The 24,882-nt window shown below is 41.1% G+C and overlaps 1 non-coding gene across 1 annotated transcript; it reads left to right on the forward strand.

Annotated features, from left to right (window-relative positions):
• The first annotated feature begins 16,399 nt into the window (after positions 1–16,399).
• Positions 16,400–16,506, forward strand: LOC131250313 (small nucleolar RNA R71). Its single transcript, XR_009173236.1, has one exon. It is a non-coding gene; the product is annotated as a small nucleolar RNA R71 (small nucleolar RNA).
• Positions 16,507–24,882: the final 8,376 nt, after the last annotated feature.

Raw genomic sequence — 24,882 nt, forward strand, 5'->3', positions numbered from 1 at the left:
TCAGAATTATGGTATCAATTGATTCAATTCACTAATGCCTTGACTTAGGAGCCACCGGAATATTTATTTTCCATCCAAGATAAGGTCACAAAGATATGGAAGAACCATACAAATATCAGCTTTATCCAAAAACTTTTGTGGCTCACAAGAAGTTTTTAATGGTCAATTACTATAGTTTTCATGTTGTAGTCCACCTAAGATTTGGATATGCTTCATTTTTTATATCATGCTTTAGAATGATCTTAAAAAATGGATAGACGGCATGGATGTATGACACATATATCAGAAAGATTCATTGCCATGATAAATAGAACAAAAGCAACAACAACAATAATAACAGAGCGGCGGACGGCCTGGCTGCATGGGCAGCTTCAATGGGACCTTCCCCTCTTTTCTTTTCTTTTCTTTTCTTTTTTTCCTCAAGAAGGTGGGAGCACACAACCTGAAACTGTATTGATCGAGAAAATTGCTTGTACAACCAATAGGTGGGCAGAACAAAAAAGCACCGTGCCACACCTATCTAAATGAGAACCTATATAACGCTGAAAAACCAAAACCTGTGAAAGGCATGTGCCTGAGCATATGACAGATAGTTAAACTCACTTTTCTAAGCTCTCTTGGCTACTCAGAACAAGAGCCAGAATATATAAGCATCAGGTGTCAAACCCTCCATCAGGAATCAGTGGCTTGGAAAATCTTCCCCATTCGCCCCTCCAGCGCAGGCAGCAGGCAAGTGGACAAAAAGCAGAACCTGCACCATTGATCCAGCAGCCACTAGATTTTTAGCAGTCATTAGCTCAAGCAAGAATTGCACAGCCCATTCCTCAATTGTGAAAGCCATCAAACCCGGGAGGCATCCCAACCAATCCCGAATCCATAGAGCCAGCTCAGCAGCCACTCCAATTAATCAGTCTTCTCACCGAAAATGGCCAATTCCTAACTAGTCCGGCCACCGTTCAACAGGTGCATCAACAGCTGCCCCTCCACTGGAACATCTAGACAAATGGCAGGGGAGCTTGAGTGGAAGAGTGATCCAGAATCCAGTTGCTCATAGCACCATTTGGGATGCCCCCATAAGCTGAAAGAGCCTCTGGCTGCTCGATCGGGGATTATAAGGACCACCATCCATAGAAGCAGCAGAAAAATCCTCATGCTTTGGCTCTACGAACTGCCTGAGAGCACACTGCAGGGGTCTCCCCACAAGGATGGAGATCAAACCTCTGCAGAGACTGATACTGCTGAATCTACACCCCTAGAAGGACTCTGAGCTACTGCAAATGACAAACAGGCTACCAGAACATATCCACCCATTCCTCCACAAATGTTGCTGCCTACAGTGGATCCGAATTCTATAAACTGGCCCTCCACACACCTCCAAGAATCAGCACTTAATTCCTTCTCAACCTCAACACTATCCTTTGCTGTTTATCTGTCATAGCTTTAGCTTAGGCAAAGCTTTGCTTATACTGCCTGGGTTAGAGAGAGGAGAACCAGGAAGCAGAAAAGTCCCTGGTTAGAGTCAACCCACTCCCGTTTTTTATTTTGTCATTCTAATCAAGCCTAAGCCTGCACTGTCTAGAACTAGGGAGCCCCTAATTTTGATTAGGAGGTAAGATCTGGAACGATATAGGATGTCCGGACTGCCGCTGCTAGCCATTTTTGCAAGGCCGTCTGCTACCAAGTTGCCTTCTCGGAAGGTGAGAGTTAAAAGGAGGTTGAGAGGTTCTGTGAGGCTGAGAATGAGACCCAATTGGTATCAGATTTTCCAGCATCTAGACGAAACAGGGGAGGAGATGGCTTCCACAATAACTCTAGAGTCAGATTCAACAATAATATTAGATAGTCCCATATCTTTGCAGATCTGCAGACCGTCTACCATAGCTTGAGCTTCTGCGAAGGTGTTTGTAACCATACCATAGTTTTCGTGGAATGCATAAATGAAAGCGCCCAAGTGGTCTCTAGATACTCCCCCGCCTCCTCCTATTCCCGGGTTCCCCTGACAGAACCGTCTACAATGAGCTTCAGCTGACCTGCGTCAGGTTTATCCCATTTAACTATTAGGATAGGTTCAGATGCGTCTGAGGGATTATCGTCCACGCCAAATGCTTGCCCGATGATGACTTCTTAAGCACATTTCCTTAGGCAGGAAGATGATAGCCCACTACTTTCAGCCAGGGAGAGATTTTGAAAATAATCTATCGATGTGGGCTGTATAAGCCAAAGCTTTTCTTGGCTTTACAAACCCTTAGCACAACTCAAAAATATGATGAAGAAGGAAGAAAGAGAGAAGATAAATAAAATTTTTATTCTTTTAAACTGTTTTGCTGCTGCAAAATTCTCACACTTGCTATTGACTCGCTTGCTTTGCTTGCTTCAACCGGATACACAAGATGCTAATTTATAGACATTTGAATGTAAGGTGAAAAGATAAAACTGCCCCTACTAGGAGCTTCTAACACTTAATATTCCTAGAAAATACACAAAGCATTTCATCTTCCAAAACAGCTCCATGGGAAGTGTTGCTGCACTTTGGAAGATGAACAGTCACAGCAAATGTTGGGCTTTGGTTTGCAAGTCCAACACTCCCCTTCAAACCAAAACCGACTTCATTCCGAGCATCGTAATTAGTCGTTTGAATGCATCTGTCGACAATGCCTTTGTGAAAATATCCGCCACCTATTCCGTAGTATGACAATACTCTAATTTCATCGTTTTCTACTTCACATGATTTTTCAGAAAATGGTATCAGGTATCAATGTGTTTGCTTCTTCCATGTTACACCGGATTTTTGGCTAGCTCGATTGTTGACTTGTTACCCACATACCAGTTTGTTGGCTGTATAAGCCAAAGCTTTTCTTGGCTTTACAAAGCCTTATCACAACTCAAAAATTTGATACAGAAGGAAGAAAGAGAGAAGAAAAACAGAATTTTTATACTTTTAAACTGTTTTGCTGCTACAAACTTCTCACACTTGCTATTGACTTGCTTGCTTTGCTTGCTTCAACCGAATACACAAGATGCCAATTTATTGGCATTTGAATGTAAGGTTAAAAGACAAAACAGCCCCTACTATCTAGGATCTTCTAACACTTAATATTCCTGGAAAATACACAAAGCATTTCATCTTCGAAAACAGCTTCATGGGAAGTGTTGTTGTGCTTTGGAAGATAAACAATCACAGCAAATGCTAGGCTTTAGTTTGCAATTCCAACACTCCCCTTCAAACCAAAACCGGCTTCATTCTGAGTATCGTTCTTAGTCGTTTAAATGCATTTGTCGGCAATGCCTTTGTGAAAATATCCGCCACCTGTTCTGTAGTATGACAATAGTCTAATTTCATCATTTTTTGCTTCACATGATCTCTCAGAAAATGGTATCGGGTATCAATATGTTTGCTTCTTCCATGCTGCACCGGATTTTTGGCTAGCTCGATTGCTGACTTGTTATCCACATACTAGTTTGTTGGTTGTATAAGCCAAAGCTTTTCTTGGCTTTATAAAGCCTTAGCACAACTCAGAAATCTGATGTAGAAGGAAGAAAGAGAGAAGAAAAATAGAATTTTTATTTTTTTAAACTGTTTTGCTGTTACAAACTTCTCACGCTTGCTATTGACTTGCTTGCTTTGCTTACTTCAACCGGATACATAAGATGCCAATTTATAGGCATTTAAATGTAAGGTGAAAAGACAAAACTGCCCCTTCTAGGAGCTTCTAACACTTAATATTCCTAGAAAATACACAAAGCATTTCATCTTCCAAAACAGCTCCATGGGAAGTGTTGTTGTGCTTTGGAAGATGAATAATCACAGTTAATGATGGGCTTTGGTTTGCAATTTCAACACTCCCCTTCAAACCAAAACCGGCTTCATTCCGAGCATTGTTCTTAGTCGTTTGAATGCATCTATCGGCAATGCCTTTGTGAAAATATCCGCCACCTGTTCCGTAGTATGACAATACTCTAATTTCATCGTTTTCTGCTTCACATGATCTCTCAGAAAATGGTATCGGGCATCAATGTGTTTGCTTCTTCCATGCTGCACTAGATTTTTGGTAGCTCGATTGCCGACTTGTTATCCACATACCAGTTTGTTGGCTGTATAAGCCAAAACTTTTCTTGGCTTTACAAAGCCTTAGCATAACTCAGAAATCTGATGCAGAAGGAAGAAAGAGAGAAGAAAAATAGAATTTTAATTCTTTTAAACTATTTTGCTGCTACAAACTTCTCACACTTGCTATTGACTTGCTTACTTTGCTTACTTCAACCGGATACAAAAGATGCCAATTTATAGGCATTTGAATGTTAGGTGAAAAGACAAAACTGCCCCTACTAAGAGCTTCTAACACTTAATATTCCTAGAAAATGCACAAAGCATTTCATCTTCCAAAATAGCTCCATGAGAAGTGTTGTTGTGCTTTAGAAGATGAACAATCACAGCAAATGTTGGGCTGTGGTTTGCAATTCCAAAACTCCCCTTCAAACCAAAACCAGCTTCATTCCGAGCATCGTTCTTAGTCGTTTGAATGCATCTGTCAGCAATGCCTTTGTGAAAATATCAACCACCTGTTCCGTAGTATGACAATACTCTAATTTCATCATTTTTTGTTTCACATGATCTCTCAGAAAATGGTATCGGGTATCAATGTATTTACTTTTTCCATGCTCCACCGGATTTTTGGCTAGCTCGATTGCAAACTTGTTATCCACATACCAATTTGTTGGCTGTATAAGTGTTCACTCCCCAAGTATAGGGTTGTGATGTAGTAATAAACTCGGTCGAATCCCAAGGGACTGAAACCTGTACGTAATCTGAAACTAAGTAGAACTAGAATTAGAGAAAGAGGAAATCTAAATCAAGTGTAAATTGAGGAATAATGATGAAATAATTATCTAAAACTTAAGGAATTCAGAGAAAGGACACTAGGGATTCAGAGGATCCACTTGTAGAAAACAGGGAGATCTTATGCCTGTTTCAAGTATTCAACTGGACTTAGAGTCCTATTTTTATCCAATTGAAGGGTGTAACCATCGAACTGAACTTCCTTTGATATAGTTTTCAAGAGATGAAAGGTATATGAATTAGAATGGATTCCATCACCAAACCATGCTCATGAGACAAAGTAAACAACAGAATTAAACTAATTACCAACCAATCAATATGCTATGAAGGTTAGGAAGGGTACCGTCATCCGACCATGCCCAAGAGACGATGGTGAACAACAGGGCTCCTGACGTCATAAACATCAAAAGGAAAAGAGCATGCTCAAGCTATCGCAGACCCATTGTAATTTTAGTCACAATAGACCATTAAAAACTAAAAACATTCCCTTAATAATCAAACTAATATCAAATTCAGTTCATAAATTAAATTAAAGGCATAAAATAGAGTCTCCCATCTCCTACAAGCTTCACCTCTTAGCCCTAGCTAAGAGGTCTAGCCTAACATGATTGGACCAGATCTCTGGAAAACCATGATAAAAAAAACTACAAATAAAATAAATAAACAAAAACTACTCCCTGTCTCTCTCTCTGCTACTGACGTTCTCAGCCGACTGATCCTGCAAAATTCAATGCCCTTCACGTTCTCTCTCCTTCTTTCTTATAGCCATGAAGGACGGTGGATGGGAGGTTGTCTGCTAAAGAGCTGGAGCCAGCGTGGTCGTGCATGGCAAGAGATGGACAACTGTTTACGCAACTGCAGCATCCGTAACATCTTATGCAGCAGAAAAGCGATCCAGAAAACTCCTCTTTCCTTGCTTTCTTTCCAAAACATTAACGCCCCCTGGGACATTTTGGGATGACCTATTTGATGGATGGTCCAAATCAGCTATCTGATCATCACCGAGCACACACCACAACCTGCAAAAATCGGGTTGCGTTCGGACGCGAAACAGGGATGTGAATCTCTTTCGCTATGGCGTTGGTGGGCCCCATTTCCTGGTGTTTCTCACAAGATCCAATCCGTTCATTGGATTGTGCATGTAAAATTGGTTAGACATGACTATTTTTTTGTGTTTTGGTGTGGTCCATTAGATTTCTCCTTACACCGTCTATCCTCCGTTTGAATGACTGGATTTCTCTCCTCGCGATCTTTTGCAATTCTACCACCTAGGCAGTGATAAGAAGTGTCATGGAGATCTGATGGACAGTCCGGATTGGACTGTTGAAACATGGTGGTGGCCCACAAAACCCAACTGCGGCTCTCTGTTCTTCTATTTCGCAGACAAAAATAAGAGTTTTTGTTTTGAGACGGTCAAGAGTCGGTTTGACCAACTCTCTACTGCCATGCACGGCTAGTGCAATTGTGCACTATGTATACTCATGCTTAAGTGGGGTCCACTGTGATAAGTATGAGAAATCCGTTCTGTCCATCTATTTTCTCTTATCTTTTTAACAGTTGGGCTCAAAATTGAGGTACATCCAGATTGCAATTGGGCCCAGAATCTAGATTTTAGGGGCTGATCTATCCATTGGGGCACTTCTAGAGAGATCCAATGAATGAAAATATACATGTACAGTTAATTCATGATCATCAGGCTATATATAAAGTTTGGAGCCGATCAGATGGAGGGAACCCTGTGATCTTGCATTATAGACGTCTTTCAAGCTTGTTTAAAGTGAGTGGCTGGAATTTCTCTGATCTCCGGCATGTAAATCCTCTATCTTGGTCCCATGGAGTCTCTTCCAATGCCTTGGTGATGCTTGAGCGTTAAATCCATGCCTTTAGCATCCTTTTCAGTCCACGCTTGTAAATTCACCTTGCATCACAAACATGATTAAAATAACCCATTAATCAGTATCATGTTTGTAAATCCATGTAGTAATTGGGGTCTATTATGCAATATTCGACCCTCAAAACAACCCCCAACCAGTATTTTTCTATTCTCGAGCAAAGTATGCGAAAAATAAATTGAGAATTACAAGACAATTTCTATAAACTCAAGTGATTTTTGAAAACAATCCAGAACTAGAAGTCTAAGATTCATGATTGTTGGCATTACTTTCTCCTAGAATCAAGCTCACAGTAAACTTCATAATCAAGTTTAAACATTAATCCATTAATTAAAATAATTCTAAACATTGAGTTCCATGAGTGTATAGTGTAATCTCCGCTTAACACCCTAGTTTATTTCTTTATTTCGTGATATCCTTGGCACTCCACAAGAGCATTCAGGTTAACCACAACCTAAACCAAAACCTGCCTCATAGATCAACATCCCAACCCTTGATTTTTTGTCAAAAGTCATGCTAATGAAAGGAATCAAATCCTCACCTATAGGGAGCAAACCTATAGTGAAGATCATTCGCTCAATATTTTTTGAATGTCAACTGTGGGGAATCGAACCTTCACCTATAGGGAGCAAACCTATGGTGAAGACCATTTGCCCAACCCTGGGTTTTTTTTTTTCTTCACTTCTTTTTTTTTTTTCTTTTTCTATTGATCATAATAGGCAAATTGTCTAGGCTGGTTCCTTTCATGCTTAGTGATTACCACGTTAGTCCTTCAATATTGAACTGAAACCTTAATGTGTAAGTGAGATGTGACATGTAAAATTATGATTCAATCAATGTTTAAAACTTCTAATCATGGATTGATAAGTCGCTCTCAACTGTGAAATCTATCAGACAACTAAATCCAAGAGACATAAATCACCAACATCATGTATCTTGTAAGTCTGAATCGAAGACGACCGTCAAAATCACTTCGAATTCATACGAAATTCCAGAAAATTTTAAATAATTTCACAATTTCTGCCTAAGACCAAGAAAACATTGATTAGGTAACCTAATCTCTCACCCCCAACTAAAAATCTACATTGTCCTCAATGTAAAAGATATGCTCGCAATATACATGAGGCAATGAAAGTAAATGAGAAGTGATGAGAAGATTGTACCCGGACGAGGGATTCAAGAAGCTGTTACACAAAGATCTCAGCATGAAAGCAAGTTGGCACAAGAGAGAGACCAACAAAAGAAAACTTATCCTAAAACAATGTAGAAAGCAAATTAACCTAGAACAGCATAAAGCAAACTAGCCTAGTCCTATGAAAACAGGAAACCTACCTATACATCCATCAGACTAGGAGATCAATCCTGGTAAACAGGATCAGTCAGAGGTATGGACATGTCCTCTGAATCAAATTTTTTAATAAATGGCTTTAAGCGATGTCCATTTACTTTAAACTCCTTGCCATTGTCAGGATCTTTTATCTCAACAGCCCCATGAGGATACGCAATGACCACAATGTAAGGGCCAGTCCAACGAGATCGAAGCTTACTTGGAGAGAGATGTAATCGAGAATTATACAAAAGAACTTTTTGACCAGGTGTAAATGATTTCCATAGAATATGTTGGTCATGAAACGCCTTCATTCTATCTTTATAAATTCTCGAGTTCTCGTATGCATCGTTTCGGATTTCTTCGAGTTCATTCAACTGAAGTTTGCGTAGCGAGCTAGCATTATCCAGATTGAAATTCAATTTTTTGATTGTCCAGTAGGCTCTATGTTCCAACTCCACAGGCAAGTGGCAAGCCTTCCCATATACAAGTCTAAAGGGAGACATTCCAATGGGGGTTTTAAACGCAGTACGGTAAGCCCATAAGGCATCAGTCAATCGGATTGACCAATTCTTATGGTCAGGGTTAACCGTTTTCTCCAAAATGTGTTTGATCTCCCTATTGGAAATCTCAACTTGCCCACTTGTCTGTGGGTGATATGGGGTACTCACCTTATGAGAAATACCGTATTTCTTCATTAAACTCTCGAATGTCCTATTACAAAAGTTTGAGCCCCCATCACTAATGATAGCTCGAGGCATTCCGAATCGGGAAAGGATGTTCTCTTATAGAAATTTAATGACCGTGCGATGGTCATTATTCTGATATGGAATCGCTTTAACCCATTTAGTGACATAGTTTACAGCGAGCAAAATATATAGATTTTCAAAAGATTGGGTGTAACGCCCTGACGGATCAGGTCAGCTGCATTCGAGAGTTGGCTAGGTTGGATATCAATAAATCTCGGCGTTAGCTTCCCCTTCTTACCGAACCGCAGAACTCCCTTCATAGGAGAGACCTTCAGAAAAGCATGATCTCCCACTACGAACTCAAGCGGTCGACGCCTCGTATCAGCCGCAACATCTTATGCAGCAGAAAAGCGATCTAGAAAACTCCTCTTTCCTTGCTTTCTTTCCAAAACATTAACACCCCCTGGGACATTTTGGGATGACCTATTTGATGGACGGTCCAAATCAGCTATCTGATCATCACCGAGCACACACCACAACCTGCAAAAATCGGGTTGCGTTCGGATGCGAAACAGGGATGTGAATCTCTTTCGCTATGGCGTTGGTGGGGCCCATTTCCTGGTGTTTCTCACAAGATCCAATCCGTTCATTGGATTGTGCATGTAAAATTGGTCAGACATGACTAATTTTTTTGTGTTTTGGTGTGGTCCATTAGATTTCTCCTTACACCATCTATCCTCCGTTTGAACGACTGGATTTCTCTCCTCGCGATCTTTTGCAATTCTACCACCTAGGCAGTGATAAGAAGTGTCATGGGGATCTGATGGACAGTTCGGATTGGACCGTTGAAACACGGTGGTGGCCCACAAAACCCAACTGCGGCTCTCTGTTCTTCTATTTCGCAGACAAAAATAAGAGTTTCTGTTTTGAGACGGTCAAGAGTCGGTTTGACCAACTCTCTACTGCCATGCACGGCTAGTGCAATTATGCACTATGTATACTCATGCTTAAGTGGGGTCCACTGTGATAAGTATGAGAAATCCGTTCCGTCCATCTATTTTCTCTTATCTTTTTAACAGTTGGGCTCAAAATTGAGGTACATCCAGATTGCAATTGGGCCCAGAATCTAGATTTTAGGGGCTGATCTATCCATTGGGGCACTTCTAGAGGGATCCAATGAATGAAAATATACATGTACAATTAATTCATGATCATCAGGCCATATATAAAGTTTGGAGCCGATCAGATGGAGGGAACCCTGTGATCTTGCATTATAGACGTCTTTCAAGCTTGTTTAAAGTGAGTGGTTGGAATTTCTCTGATCTCCGGCATGTAAATCCTTTATTTTGGTCCCATGGAGTCTCTTCCAATGCCTTGGTGATGCTTGAGCATTAAATCCATGCCTTTAGCATCCTTTTCAGTCCACGCTTGTAAATTCACCTTGCATCACAAACATGATTAAAATAACCCATTAATCAGTATCATGTTTGTAAATCCATGTAGTAATGGGGGTCTATTATACAATATTCGACCCTCAAAACAACCCCCAACCAGCATTTTTCTATTCTCGAGCAAAGTATGCGAAAAATAAATTGAGAATTACAGGACAATTTCTATAAACTCAAGTGATTTTTAAAAACAATCCAGAACTAGAAGTCTAAGATTCATGATTGTTGGCATTACTTTCTCCTAGAATCAAGCTCACAGTAAACTTCATAATCAAGTTTAAATATTAATCCATTAATTAAAATAATTCTAAACATTGAGTTCCATGAGTGTATAGTGTAATCTCGGCTTAACACCCTGGTTTATTTCTTTATTTCGTGATATCCTTGGCACTCCACAAGAGCATTCAGGTTAACCACAACCTAAACCAAAACCTGCCTCATAGATCAACATCCCAACCCTTGATTTTTTGTCAAAAGTCATGCTAATGAAAGGAATCAAATCCTCACCTATAGGGAGCAAACCTATAGTGAAGATCAGTCGCCCAATATTTTCCGAATGTCAACTGTGGGGAATCGAACCTTCACCTATAGGGAGCAAACCTATGGTGAAGACCATTTGCCCAACCCTGGGTTTTTTTTTTCTTCACTTCTTTTTTTTTCTTTTTCTATTGATCATAATAGGCAAATTGTCTAGGCTGGTTCCTTTCATGCTTAGTGATTACCACGTTAGTCCTTCAATATTGAACTGAAACCTTAATGTGTAAGTGAGATGTGACATGTAAAATTATGATTCAATCAATGTTTAAAACTTCTAATCATGGATTGATAAGTCGCTCTCAACTGTGAAATCTATCAAACAACTAAATCCAAGAGACATAAATCACCAACATCATGTATCTTGTAAGTTTGAATCGAAGACGACCGTCAAAATTACTTCGAATTCATACGAAATTCCAGAAAATTTTAAAAATTTTCACAATTTCTGCCTAAGACCAAGAAAACATTGATTAGGTAACCTAATCTCTCACCCCCAACTAAAAATCTACATTGTCCTCAATGTAAAAGATATGCTGGCAATATACATGAGGCAATGAAAGTAAATGAGAAGTGATGGGAAGATTGTACCCGGACGAGGGATTTAAGAAGCTGTTACACAAAGATCTCAGCATGAAAGCAAGTCGGCACAAGAGAGAGACAAACAAAAGAAAACTTATCCTAAAACAATGTAGAAAGCAAATTAACCTAGAACAGCATAAAGCAAACTAGCCTAGTCCTATGAAAACAGGAAACCTACCTATACATCCATCAGACTAGGAGATCAATCCTGGTAAACAGGATCAGTCAGAGGTATGGACATGTCCTCTGAATCAAATTTTTTGATAAATGGCTTTAAGCGATGTCCATTTACTTTAAACTCATTGCCATTGTCAGGATCTCTTATCTCAACAGCCCCATGAGGATACACAGTGACCACAATGTAAGGGCCAGTCCAACGAGATCGAAGCTTACTTGGAGAGAGATATAATCGAGAATTATACAAAAGAACTTTCTGACCAGGTGTAAATGATTTCCATAGAATATGTTGGTCATGAAACGCCTTCATTCTATCTTTATAAATTCTCGAGTTCTCGTATGCATCGTTCCGGATTTCTTCGAGTTCATTCAACTGAAGTTTGCGTAGCGAGCCAGCATTATCCAGATTGAAATTCAATTTTTTGATTGCCCAGTAGGCTCTATGTTCCAACTCCACAGGCAAGTGGCAAGCCTTCCCATTTCCAAGTAGTGACCAGTGAGCAACTTATCTCGTGAGCCGATTATGGTGGTATGGGACACTATATTCGTGCTGTCGGCCTACATTGATTGGTGACGAGCCCTTTGTAGTGACCTCGAGCATACCTGGATACCGCAAGGAGGTGACGAGCCGATCTGTGGTAGTAAGGGCATGAAAGGCGTGCATTGATTGGTGACGAGCCCTTTGCTACGACCTCAACTATATGATCGTATGAGATGTCTAGGATTGACGACCCTAGTATGGATCACCATCGACCCAGAACATCAGATCGACTTGATTTTTGAGGTGAAGACCAAGCCCAACTCAGTGACCGCAACAGCCTAAGATCATCGCCATCGGACTTTCGACGCGCGGTCTAGATCCGATCCAGATCTTTCAAAAAATCTCCAGAACAACTGGATTTAGCGATGGATCCCAGATTTCAGAGTAACGTAGCGCTCACTAATCTGCACGTTTAGAGCCATGCAGATACAATTTAAAGTGATTGATGCGAATTTCACAAGCAATCAAGTAAAGCACTAATTACCCCAAAACAACTACTTAAGGAAAGATAAGCACAAAAAAATCCAAGGTCGTTACATTGGGGGAATGATCCCATGAAATCAATGCCCCAGCAATCAAATGCCTCGATGATAAAAATGAGATTCAAGGGCATCATATTTCGATGGGACAACGCTCCCAATTTCTGACAACACTCAGAAGCTTTGCAAAACTCTTGAGTGTCCCTGAACATAGTGGGCTAGTAAAAGCCACACTGTAAAATCTTGGCCGTGGTCTTTTTAGCAGAAAAGTGACCACCACAGGCCTGTGAATGACAGAAAGAGATGATTCTCTGATGCTCAATGTCTGGCACACATCTCCTTAAGATTTGGTCTGGGCAATATTTAAATAAATATGGATCATCCTAGAAAAAGTTGCGCACCTCGGTGAAAAATTTCTTCTTATCTTGCACAGTCCAATGTGTCGATATGGAACCTGTGGCAAGATAATTAGCAATATCAGCGAACCAAGGTAAATGGGAGACTCTGAACAATTGTTCATCAGGGAACATGTCATTGATATGTGTCATTTCAAGGGAATCAGAGGGATTAAGGTAAGAAAGATGGTCAGCCACTATGTTCTATACTCCCTTTTTATCTTTTATTTCCAGGTCAAATTCCTGGAGTAGGAGGATTCATCGTATCAGGCGGGGCTTAGCATCATTCTTAGATAGAAGATACTTGAGCGCCGCGTGATCAATATAAATAATAATTTTGGATTCGATCAAGTAGGACCGAAATTTATCTAAAGCAAACACTACGGCCAAGAGTTCCTTTTCCGTAGTCGAGTAGTTCACTTGGGCAGGATTTAGAGTCTTACTCACATAATGAATAATGTAGGGTTTCTTATCTTTTCTCTGGCCTAGAACTGCCCCAAGAGCATAATCAGACGCGTCGTACATAAGTTCAAAAGGAATGCCCCAGTCGGGTGGTTGTATGATGGGTGCATAAGTCAACGTGCCCTTAAGCTTAGTGAAAGCTTCCTGACATGGCTCAGTCCACTCGTATGGTGCATCCTTTTGAAGTAGATTATATAAAGGACGAGAGATGATAATAAAATCCATTACGAATCTTCTATAAAACCCAGCGTGTCTTAAGAAGGATCGCATGTCCCGTATGTTCTTGGGTGGAGGTAAGTTAGAAATAAGATCAATTTTTACCTTATCCACCTCGATTCCTTTGGATAAGATAATATGTCCAAGGACAATTCCCTTATGAACCATGAAATGACACTTCTCCCAATTAAGTACTAAGTTCTTTTCTTCACATCTTTTCAGCACACATTTAAGACTCTCTAAACACTTGTTGAAAGATGAACCGAAAACAGAGAAATCGTCCATGAAAATCTCTAGATATTTCCTCACCATGTCAGAAAAGATACTCATCATACATTATTGAAAGGTGGCAGGGGCATTACATAATCCAAATGGCATCCTTCTGTAGGCAAAGGTGTCATAGGGACATGTAAATATGGTTTTTTCCTGATCCTTATGGGCGATTTCAATCTGATTGTAGCCCGAATACCCGTAAAGGAAACAGTAATAGGAATGACCAGCTAGCCTTTCCAAGATTTGATCAATGAAGGGCAAAGGAAAGTAGTTGTTCCTCGTGACGGTATTTAGCTTCCTGTAGTCAATGCACATTCTCCAACCAGTAGTAACTTTAGTTGGCACGAGTTCATTATTGGCATTGGCTACGATGGTGATCCCGAACTTCTTAGGAACTACCTGAGTTGGACTCACCCATTGACTATCGGATATAGGGTATATGATACCCACATCCAATAGTTTAAGAACCTCGGCCTTAACCACTTCACTCATGTTTGGATTTAGTCTACGTTGTGATTGCCAAGCAGTCTTCACATTATCCTCAAGATATATGCGGTGAGTACAAATCGAGGGTTCGATTCCCTTAAGGTCTGCTATCGTCCATCCAAAGGCTCCCTTATGCTCAATGAGAGTAGATATGAGCATACTCTCCTGTTCTTTCTCTAGGTGGGCAGAGATCACCACCGGGTATGTCTCATCTTGACCTAAATAGACATTTTAAATCAGAGGATAAAAGTTTTAGGTCAAGCTTCGGCAGCTTGAGGTTAGACGGTAAAGGCACTACATCAGTTTGGGGCAACTCTTCAAATTGTGGCCTCCACCGGTTAACTTCAAGTACCGGTGCAGTATCAAGCAAGGCACACGTCTCCCTAATCATGTCATCATCAAAATCATGGGAGTGAGCCAGACACATCTCTAGATGGTTAGAGGATAAGGTCAAAGGTGTCGTATCTTCCACCAAAGAGTCAATCATGTTAATGTCGTGGAAATCGTCATCATCCTCTAAGTTTCTACCGTTATTGAAAAAGATGTTTGACTCCAATGTCATATTCCCAAAAGACAGTCATGACACCATTCCTGCAATTGATAATTGCGTTTGAAGTGGCGAGGAATGGGCGTCCAAGAATGAAGGAAATCTGAGTGCTTATGTTATTGATGGGTTTGGTGTCCGGGATGATAAAATCTACAGGATAGTAAAATTTATCAACTTGGACCAACACATCCTCAATTATCCCTCTTGGTACACGAATAGAGCGATCAGCAAGTTGTAGTGTGGTTAGGATGGATTTTAATTCCCCCAAACCTAACTGTCGATATACCGAGTAGGGAATCAGATTGACGCACGCTCCTAAGTCAAGAAGTACATGATCAATTCGATGGTCCCCGATTACACATAATGTGGTTGGGCTACCGGGATCTTTGAATTTCTGTGACACGTCTTGCTTTAGGATGACACTCATTTTCTTGGTCAAGAAGATCTTCTTTTGAATACTCTGCCGTCATTTGGTTGTGCATAAGTCTTTCAGGAATTTGGCATATGAAGGTATCTGTTTTACGACATCAAGTAGAGGAATGTTGACTTTCACTTGTTTCAACACCTCTAAGATATCCTGAGAGTTAGAGAGAGGTTTTGGTGTGACCAACCGTTAGAAAAATGGAGTAACTGGCTTTTCTAGAAGTTCCGGTTCTAATTTTTGTGGGGCCTCACTAGATCCATTATTATTGTCATCTTCTGGTTCTTGAGGATTTTCGGGCCTAACCGGAAGGATTTTATCAATGATCTTCCCACTCCTAAGAGTGGTGATGGATTTAGCGTGCTCCTGATTTGAAGAACTGGGATTACTTATCTCGTATTGCGATTTAGGATTAGGGAGCGGTTGTGCAGGAAACATCCTCTTTTCTATAACCGTCATATGTGAATCCATCTTTTGCATAAAATCTCGCATTGCCTGGGTCAGCTCTTGCATGGAATTTTGAACAGGTTCTTCTTGAAGTTTCCTCTTATTTGAATTTTGATTGAAGAAACTTTGAGGGGTAATAGTTTGTCTATTTCTCCAACTAAAGTTTGGATGATTTTTCCAACCAAGATTGTACGTATTAGATGTCAGTCCATTGAAAGGTCTTTGATAAGTATTTACGGTATTGGATTGTTCATTCAACACTTCTCGAAAGGCGTGTATCGTAGGACAATTTTCAGCTGTATGAATGTTGCAATCACATATGCCGCAAATACTTTCATTAACCTTATCATTCTTTCTTTCTATAGCCTCAAATTTTCTTATGACCGTAGTTACTTTATACTTGAGATCATCCTCTTCTTTCAAGAGATACAATCCACCTTTCTCCTTAGATTGAATCGGCCTCGACGTGGTGTTCGATTTTTGGTAACAGTTCCATGATTGTGTTTTTTCATCAAGACTATCGACGTAATCCCATACCTCGTTGACATTTTTATTAATGAATTCTCCATTACACATTGTCTCAACCATTTGGCGCATGGAGGATGTCAGTCCGTCGTAGAAAAAATTTGTGATGCGCCACGTTTTAAATCCGTGTTGTGGGCATGAACTGACCAAATCCTTAAACCTTTCCCAACATTGGTAAAATGTTTCATCCTCCTTTTGAGTGAAGTTCATGATTGCTTTTTTAAGGGTAATCGTTTTATGATGTGGAAAAAATTTCTTTATAAATTCCCTCTGCATATCATTCCATGTGCCAATGGATCTAAGACGCAGTGAATGTAACCATGTCTTAGCCTTCTCCTTCAAGGAAAAAGGAAAGAGTTTCATCTAGACTGTGTCCTCAGACACATTTTGAAAATATAAAGTGGCTATGATCTCATCAAACTCTTTCAAATGTAGATATGGTTCTTCAGATTCAAGTCTATGGAACTTAGGAAGGAGTTGGATAAACCCTGGCTGGATGTTCATATGTCTAGTATTTTCAGAAAAAAATCATGCATGAGAGCGTACTCACCCCCGCTAGTTGTAAATAATCTCGTAAAGTACGAGGCGGGGGTGCTTGATGCATCTCATTCTCATCCTAAATGTCCTCCGCCCTAGGTTGGGGTAGAAGAGGTTGGTTCTCAGCCATCACTTCAATTAACTCAGGAGATTTTGAGTGGTGTCTAGTCCTGCGATGGATAGTCAACCCTTCAACTAATCCTCCTTCAGTCAAGAGATGTCGAGTGTTGTCACGGGCCCACTTGGGCAACGACACCAAAAACTTGTTCACTCCCCAAGTATAGGGTTGTGATGTAGTAATAAACTCGGTGAGACCGAGGTCGAATCCCAAGGGACTGAAACCTGTACGTAATCTGAAACTAAGTAGAACTAGAATTAGAGAAAGACGAAATCTAAATCAAGTGTAAATTGAGGAATAATGATGAAATAATTATCTAAAACTTAAGGAATTCAGAGAAAGGACACTAGGGATTCAGAGGATCCACTTGTAGAAATCAGGGAGATCTTATGCCTGTTTCAAGTATTCAACTGGACTTAGAGTCCTATCTTCATCCAGTTAAAGGGTGTAACCATCGAACTGAACTTCCTTTGATATAGTTTTCAAGAGATGAAAGGTATATGAATTAGAATGGATTCCATCACCAAACTATGCCCATGAGACAAAGTAAACAACAGAATTAAACTAATTACCAACCAATCAATATGCTATGAAGGTTAGGAAGGGTACCGTCATTCGACCATGCCCAAGAGACGATGGTGAACAACAGAGCTCCTGACGTCATAAACATCAAAAGGAAAAGAACATGCTCAAGCTATCACAGACCCATTGTAATTTTAGTCACAACAGATCATTAAAAACTAAAAATATTCCCTTAATAATCAAACTAATATCAAATTCAGTTCATAAATTAAATTAAAGGTATAAAATAGAGTCTCCCATCTCCTACAAGCTTCATCTCTTAGCCCTACCTAAGAGGTCTAACCTAACATGATTGGACCAGATCTCTGAAAAACCATGATAAAAAAAACTACAAACAAAATAAATAAACAAAAACTACTCCCTGTCTCTCTCTCTCTCTGCTACTGACGTTCCCAGCTAACTGATCCTGCAAAATTCATTGCCCTTCACGTTCTCTCTCCTTCTTTCTTATAGCCATGAAGGATGGTGGATGGGAGGTCGTCTGCTAAAGAGCTGGAGCTGGTGCGGTCGTGCGTGGCAAGAGATGGACAGCTGTTTACGCAGTTGCGGCATCCACAACATCTTATGCAGCAGAAAAGTGATCCAGAAAACTCTTCTTTCCTTGCTTTCTTTCCAAAACATTAACGCCCCCTGGGACATTTTGGGATGGCCTATTTGATGGACAGTCCAAATCAGCCGTCTGATCATACCGAGCACACACCACAGCCCGCAAAAATCGGGTTGCGTCCGGACATGAAACAGGGATGAGAATCTCTTTCGTTGTGGCATTGGTGGGGCACATTTCCTGGTGTTTCTCGCAGGATCCAATCCGTTCATTGGATTGTGCATGTAAAATTGGTCAGACATGACTATTTTTTCTGTGTTTTGGTGTGGTCCATCAGATTTCTCCTTACACCGTCTATCCTCTGTTTGAACGGCTAGATTTCTCTCCTCGCGATCTTTTGCAATTCTGCCACATAGGTAGTGATAAGAAGCGTCATGGGGATCTGATGGACAGTCCGGATTGGACCGTTGAAACACGGTGGTGGCCCACAAAACCCAACCGCGGCTCTCTATTCTTCTGTTTCCGCAGACGAAAATAAGATTTTCTATTTTGAGACGGTTAAGAGTCGGTTTAACTGACTCTCTGCTTCCATGCACGGCAAGTGCAATTGTGCACTATGTATACTCATGCTTAAGTGGGGTCCACTGTGATAAGTATGAGAAATCTGTTCCATCCATCTATTTTCTCTTATTTTTTTAACAGTTAGGCCTAAAATTGAGGTACATCCAGATTGCAGTTGGGCCCAGAATATAGATTTTAGGGGCTGATCTATCCGTTGGGGCACTTCTAGAGGGATCTAATGGATGAAAATATACATGTACAATTAATTCATGATCATCAGGCCATATATAAAGTTTGGAGCTGATCAGATGGAGGGAACCCTGTGATCTTGTATTATGGACGTCTTTCAGGCTTGTTTAAAGTGAGTGGCTGGAATTTCTCTGATCTCCAGCATGTAAATCCTCTATCTTGGTCCCATGGAGTCCCTTCCAATGCCTTGGTGATGCTTGAGCGTTAAATCCATGCCTTTAGCATCCTTTTCAGTCCACGCTTGTAAACTCACCTTGCATCACGAACATGATTAAAATAACCCATTAATCAGTATCATGTTCGTAAATCCATGTAGTAATTGGGGTCTATTATGCAATATTCGACCCTCAACAATAAGCCAAAGCTTTTCTTGGCTTTACAAAGCCAAGCACAACTCAAAAATCTGATGTAGAAGGAAGAAAGAGTGAAGAAAAACAGAATTTTTATTATTTTAAATTGTTTTGCTGCTACAAACTTCTCACACTTGCTATTGACTTGCTTGCTTTGCTTGCTTTAACCGGATACACAAGATGCCAATTTATAGGCATTTGAATGTAAGGTGAAAAGATAAATTTACCCCTACTAGGAGCTTCTAACACTTAATATTCCTAGAAAATACACAAAGCATTTCATCTTCCAAAACAGCTCCATGGGAAGTGTTGTTGTGCTTTGGAAGATGACAAGTCACAGCAAATGCTGGGCTTTGGTTTGCAATTCCAACACTCCCCTTCAAACCAAAACCGGCTTCATTCCGAGCATCGTTCTTAGTCATTTGAATGCATCTGTCGGCAATGCCTTTGTGAAAATATCCGCCACCTATTCTGTAGTATGATAATACTTTAATTTCATCTTTTTCTGCTTCACATGACCTCTCAGAAAATGGTATTGGGTATTAATATGTTTTTTTTTGTTTTTTTTTTAATTTTTTATTTTTTTTGGAGAAGGTGGGCCAACCCCCCAATTTTATTAAGAAAAGATTGACTGTACATCCTTTCGGGCCGGCCCCAACAAAAAGAAACGAGCCTGACCTATTATATAGGAGATCACACTAGATACTTACAAAGGCCCCACCTGATATGGAGCCTCTTTAATCGATCCTAATCCAACTTTCTCAAGAAAAATCATACCTCGAACCTGACGTGGAAGCTCAAATTGATTCATGAAAGAAGCCTAAGACTGAGTAGCACTACCTAATCGAGCCATGAAATCCGCCGGCGTGTTTCCTTCCCTGACAACGTGCACAATGCTGATATTGCCCCTCTTCCTGAGCTGGTTGATCCTACGCAACCACGCCTACTATTTCCAACCTGGCTGAGCCACACCATTAATGAGATCTACGACTAGACACGAATCCGACTCAATAATGATATTGCTAAGACCCCTCTGAAAACCGATATAAAGCCCATCATGCACCGCACAAAGCTTGGCCACTATGTTAGTTCCAAAACCATAACCAGCTGAATAGGCAAATATGAATTCGCCTCTCGGCCCTTTACAAATTCCATCACCATCAGAACTTCCCGGATTTCCTCTAGCGGAACCATCAACATTTATTTTAACCCATCCGGGCAATGGCCTCTCCCACTTTATCAGAACTGGGCATCCAACTCTTCTTGTATGGCTCAGCGAGGTCCTATTTGGACATGAAAGACTACTCCAACAATTATCACTCCTAGAAGCAGTAAGAAAATTCGCCCACCATTTGATCTTTGCAACCACACGATCTGAACAGATGCTTCTACCTTCAAAAATTACAGCATTTCGAGCTTTCCACGGCTTCCAAATAATAGTACAGGGAATCAACATCATAAATACTGACCTACGTTGCATAGACTCGACAACCGCCCACCATTGAAACAGCCTTGCCTCAATCGATATTGCTAGTATGACGTTAATCCCCAACCAACTACCCATAGCTGACCAAACTGATTGCGCCAAATTGCTGTTAACAAACAGATGAAGAGAGGTTTCAATGGTGAAATTCTGGGAGACCCGACTATTGCAACAAGCACACCTGGACGCGAGATGGACACCCTGAGATTGCACCGCACAATCCACAGGGGATTGCATCTTGAATCACTTTCCAAACGAGGAGAGAAATCTTGGGAGGAAGCCTTGAGTGCCAAACCCATCTTGACCAGCTCTGACTTGGGTTAGGGGCCCTGGACAACGACCAAGCTGATTTAATAGAAAATTCTCTTGACGGTGTTAACGACTAAATGGGCACATCCAAATCCTCTGAGGTACAAAAACCTGCCTGAAACACATGGTCAATGATATTCTGAGGCAGAAAGAGAAGGGCAGCTGAAGGGGGAAGAGGCCCGAGAGATCCAATCACCTAATAAACTTGGACATCATGTAGCCCGACCAGCACTTCAAAGTCAGCAAGCTGGAGGAGAGGGCCTAGACCAGTCCAATTCACCCTTCAGAAGCTGCACTTGCTTTCGCCTATTTGCCATTGAACATGAGATTCGACCATAGGAATAAGCACCCTAATTCGCTTCCACATGGGAGAAGAAAGCCGACTTAACACAGCCAGCCCAGCAAGCAAGTCTTGAGGAAGGTACTTTGCCACCATAAAGGATTTCTAGACATTATCATCCTTGCCAAATTTAATTGTCCACGCCATTTTAAGTCAGAAAGCCCTCATAATGTCTTCGAGCTTTTTAATTCCAATTCCCCCCTTATCCTTAGGCGTAGTCATCAAATTCCAAGCCTTCTAGTGACACTTCTGTTTTCCTTCAGACCAACCCCAAAAAAAGTTCGCCATGTGCCTCTCAATAGACTTGAGCACCTGCACATGAATATGAACCGCTGCCATAGTATGAATCAGAATACTTGATAAAACATTCTTAATGAGGACCAGACGCCCTTCCTGTGACAGAATACAAGCCATCCACCCATTTATTCGACCCACTACTTTATCCACCAAAGGCTTAAACGCACTAGCTGTAAGACGCCCTTCCAATATAGGAACACCTAGATAGCTTAGAGATGAAGCAGATTTTCCAAATCCGAGAATTCCTTCAATGCTTCTGAGACGAGTGAGCGATATCTTTTTAGGACAAAAGAAGGAGCATTTCTGTTGATTAATTCTTTGGCCCGAGGAAGCTTGATAGGAACCCAGAAACCTCTTGAACTCTTGAAGAGCGGACTTACTCTCGTTTGTGAATATCAATGTATCATCGGCAAAAAGTGAATGAGATATCATATGACACCCCCTACTAAGTGCAAACAGCCTAGTAATCTGAAGAGATAACACGTGTTTAACACCCCTGCTAATGTGTTTGCTTCTTCCATGTTGCACCGGATTAATGTGTTTACTTCTTCGATGCTGCACTGGATTTTTGGCTAGCTCGATTGCTGACTTGTTATCCACATACTAGTTTGTTGGTTGTATAAGCCAAAGCTTTTCTTGGCTTTACAAAGCCTTAGCATAACTAAGAAATCTGATGCAGAAGGAAGAAAGAGAGAAGAAAAACAGAATTTTTATTCTTTTAAACTGCTTTGCTGCTACAAACTTCTCACACTTGCTATTGACTAGCTTGCTTTGCTTGCTTCAACTGGATACACAGGATGCCAATTTATAGGCATTTGAATGTAAGGTGAAAAGACAAAACTGCCCCTACTATATTCCTAGCAAATACACAAAGCATTTCATCTTCCAAAACAGCTCCATGGAAAGTGTTGTTGTGCTTTGGAAGATGAATAGTCACAGCAAATGCTGGGCTTTGGTTTGCAATTCCAACAATTGACATATGCTGGTCATCGAAGGGAGCTCGTCCTAGACTGGACATGGATAGGAACAGTTAGGGACAATTGACATATGCGGTTCATATGCTGGAGATATCACCTCAGCAGCTGATGGAGGAACGCGAGAGGGATAGGGGAAGAGATCGACATCGGGAGGAACCGTGGGAGACAATTGCTTCCCGAAAATCTCAATCTTCCAAATCTCTTTCTCCCTTTTTGCAGCAAACCTAACCTTTGATACAACGGAAGAACTTCTCCATATTTTCGGTCAATTTGGGAAAATACGAGATGTGTTCATACCATGGAATAGACAGCTTAATCGACCCCGCGGATTTGCCTTCATCTGTTTTTGTTATGAATAGGACGCGATCAACGCCATCCATTATCTTCATGAAAGAAGGATCGATGGGAGGGTGGCTCATATTGCTTGGGCGAAAAAGAAATCAGACAACCAAGTTGCAATGCGATCATCCTCTTACCTTGAATACCAAAAGAAAAAATCACAAATGGCTTGGTCGTTCCTGGATGCCGCTATCAGATCTAAGTCGGATGCAAAAACCCTAACGGAAGAGGGCTTGAGGGTCACTACCACCTCAGATTCAAAAGCAGTGGAAAACTGGCTTCGATGGTTGAATCTCGCCATGGTGGGGATAGCAATGGATCGGGATGTCCACCTTGATCGACTAATAGGATCATTGAAAAATTTGAATCTAAAGCTTTCTAATACAGAGATAGTAAGGATAACTACTACAAAATTTCTGATCCTATTCAAATCTGAATCCGAGATTGACGCTTGCAAGAGAAACGCTGCTTTACAAAAGGAAATGGGGCTCCAATTGATAGAAAAATGGTCTTCAGAGGAGGTCATTGGGGCTGATGGTGTTTGGATCAGACTGTTCGGAATCCCAACCCATGCCCGGATCGAGTCCGTCATTCTTGATCTGGCGAGTTTTTTCGGTAAGATCATTCAAATAGACTTCAACTCGAGGTTCGAAAACTTTCAAGCGTTTGCAAGGATCAAAGTCATTCCTCGTCGAGGAGCCTCTTTCAACCAGGTGCTAAGGTTAAGAGTATTGGAGAAGGAGTATCTCATAATTGCAGAGATGGAGTCTCTATTCAAGTGTTGTTCCTCTTCATCCATCCAACAATCATCAAATAAAAGCACCAAGCATTGGGTACTCAGAAGGTTTCATGGCAACACTAAACCCCCATCAGTTGTTTATGAAAATATTTTTGTAAGAGCAGAAGATACTAATAATAGAATATTGAGCAAGCAGTCAAGTGATTGTAATTACACTAATATAGGTGATGGTGTCAAAGCATATTTGGGTGCTGGTGGGATTGTCTCTACCCTTGAGGACGTCATGCCAATCACGGTATTTTGCGAGAAAGAAACTATTGGGGGAAGAGACATAACAGGTGTTTGCGAAAATGTCACGTTAAAGAAAAATGACAACATTGGCGACATCGTTAAGTCAGTTGATCAGGCTGCAACGAGGGTGGGGTCAATAGTCATTCACGGTACTTGGGGAGAACAAGAAGCTCCTGATCAAGATACGATGATCGTTTCAGCTAATGCTTCACCTGCGATGGGCAGAACTGTTATCTCTTCAATGCGTCAGGAGTGTCTTCAGTTTGAACGGCAATCCGACCATAATTCAGTCTATCATGGTGAGGTCGATATGCTGGGTGGATTGTAGCCTTACGCTCAGCCACAATAGAGCTTAATTCCGACAGTCAACCACTCGGATATAATACATCCCGAAGCCTTCATGGATAGGAATGCCGATCCCGAAGTAGCGTGGTATTTGTCTATGATCACCAGTAACCACCTACAATCTCAGGAACTGAATCAAGAAAAGGTGCATGCTTGTGGTAAGGAGAATATCCCTCTAGAGTTAAAGATCAATTCTGCACGAAAGTGGATTGAGATGGTTGAGAGTGGTGACCCCAGAGCTGGGACTGCAAGTGCTAGACATTCATGTTCAACCTGTTACATTCCCTCCATCCCTCAAGATCAGTTCTGTGTTGCTCCTTCCCCACCTCCTCCCTTAGATCTCCAACCCCTCTCCGTATTTCCCCCTTTAACTGATTATCAGCCGACCCTGCAACTAGAACTCCCCTACTCAGCCCTCCTACCTGCGGCACCCACCCTTCCATTACCCTCTCATACCTCTGCTCCATCACCCAAGTCCTGCAAACATACCTACCCTGCTTCTAGCCTTGCCCCTGTTATCTACAAGCAGTCCCAGCTAGCCCT

Source organism: Magnolia sinica, chromosome 6, assembly GCF_029962835.1.
Source record: "Magnolia sinica isolate HGM2019 chromosome 6, MsV1, whole genome shotgun sequence".
Lineage (NCBI taxonomy): Eukaryota > Viridiplantae > Streptophyta > Magnoliopsida > Magnoliales > Magnoliaceae > Magnolia > Magnolia sinica.